Raw genomic sequence first — 1479 nt, 5'->3', positions numbered from 1 at the left:
CTCTCCCACCATTGCTGAACTGAGCTGCTAGCAGATTAATGGGTGATGTACTTTCTCCACTTTGAACTATCAATTTAGGGGTGAAAGCAGAAGGAAGTTCTTAGCTTAAAGGTTTTTGAATAAGTAAAAAACACAATGTTTTAAACTGGACAATTTATAATTTACTTTCAGATGGCCAACTTAGCATTTATACGAGGTCAGCTTGAAAATGTAAGTAAATCATCTTGTAATATCTTGAATTTGTGAAATACTAACCTCAAAGGAACTGTAGCACAGTAAGGGTATAGGCTCAGCTCCTATCACAAAGAGACCCTCACAATATAGTGTTTTTGTTTTTTTTTTTAATAGTGTATTTCTTTTTTAATACTTTAGGGTAGGCTAAGACTGAAGGGCAGGTTCGGCATTTCTACTGTCTGGTCCAGAAGCTAGTTTTTTTCCTAAGATAGGTCCTCCTGTGCATGGGTGAGGTGGTTCACTTCCAGCCGTATGGGAAGAGAGAGGATGAAGAGCAAGCAGAGTCCTTTTGAAACATGGTTTAAAAGTTGTTCATATTCCTCTACCTGCAGTTCTTGGCCAGAACTTTATACGATCATAACTAGTTAAAAGGAAGCTGATCTGCTAATTGAGAGGATTTTATAACAAATGATAAGAGAATGGAATATTGGGAAAATTAGCAGTCTCTTCCACAATGATTTGGATGAGAAGTTAGTCTGTGAATCAGTTTCTTCTCATCAGAGTAGCTTAAAGTACGCAGGATGTGGGATCCTGATATTTTGGTCCATTCTCCTTGCATGGGAGTACTAGTTTCTGTATTTATTAGTGCATGTATTTACAAGGAATGATACATCAGACTGGTACTTAAAATTCAGGATCATACACATAATGGGGTCCAAATAAAAGAAAAATCTTTTCTTTATGCTTTTAGGCAGAACAACTTTTTAAGGCAACAATGAGTTACCTGCTTGGAGGGGGTATGAAGCAGGTAAGGACATTGTACTACTGGTCCTTCAGTGAAGCAATTTCCAGAATAGTCACATTTTCTGAAAACTTCCCCATCCCCCCAACACATTGCTTTGACCAAAAGAGGTAGATTTTTTTTTTTGCTTGTAGACCTCTATGAAAATGGCTCATCTTTCATTATTTCAAAAGCATGGTTGCTGAGGAATTCACATTTGGCTATTTCTTCTAAAAGAATAAACTGTGGCTTTGAAGCCAAAGTCAGTCTAGAAGTTGATATGAAGTATTCCATGAAGAAATTTTACTTGTCATGAATTTTTTTTTCTCCCAACAGGAAGACAACGCAATAATTGAAATTTCCCTGAAGCTGGCCAGTATCTATGCTGCTCAGAATAGGTAAGAAGTCAGAATCTAGATGTGGTAGCAGTCAAGGAATAACACTGTGGGCAGAGAATGTTGACCTGTGGGGTGTTACATGACCTCATTTACCTAAAAGTCATCTGTGGCCTCCAGAAAATTGGG

The 1479-nt window shown here is 37.7% G+C and overlaps 1 long non-coding RNA gene across 1 annotated transcript; it reads left to right on the top strand.

The window, feature by feature from the left end:
* Nucleotides 1-27: 27 nt before the first annotated feature.
* Nucleotides 28-1350, top strand: LOC104859975. Its single transcript, XR_779529.3, has 3 exons — nt 28-210; nt 926-982; nt 1292-1350. It is a non-coding gene; the product is annotated as an uncharacterized LOC104859975 (long non-coding RNA).
* Nucleotides 1351-1479: the final 129 nt, after the last annotated feature.

Source organism: Fukomys damarensis, unplaced genomic scaffold (assembly GCF_012274545.1).
Source record: "Fukomys damarensis isolate Sample0158 unplaced genomic scaffold, DMR_v1.0_HiC HiC_scaffold_40558, whole genome shotgun sequence".
NCBI classification, from domain to species: domain Eukaryota; kingdom Metazoa; phylum Chordata; class Mammalia; order Rodentia; family Bathyergidae; genus Fukomys; species Fukomys damarensis.
Note: the sequence above shows the minus strand (reverse complement) of the source record. Positions and strands in the feature narration are given on the sequence as shown.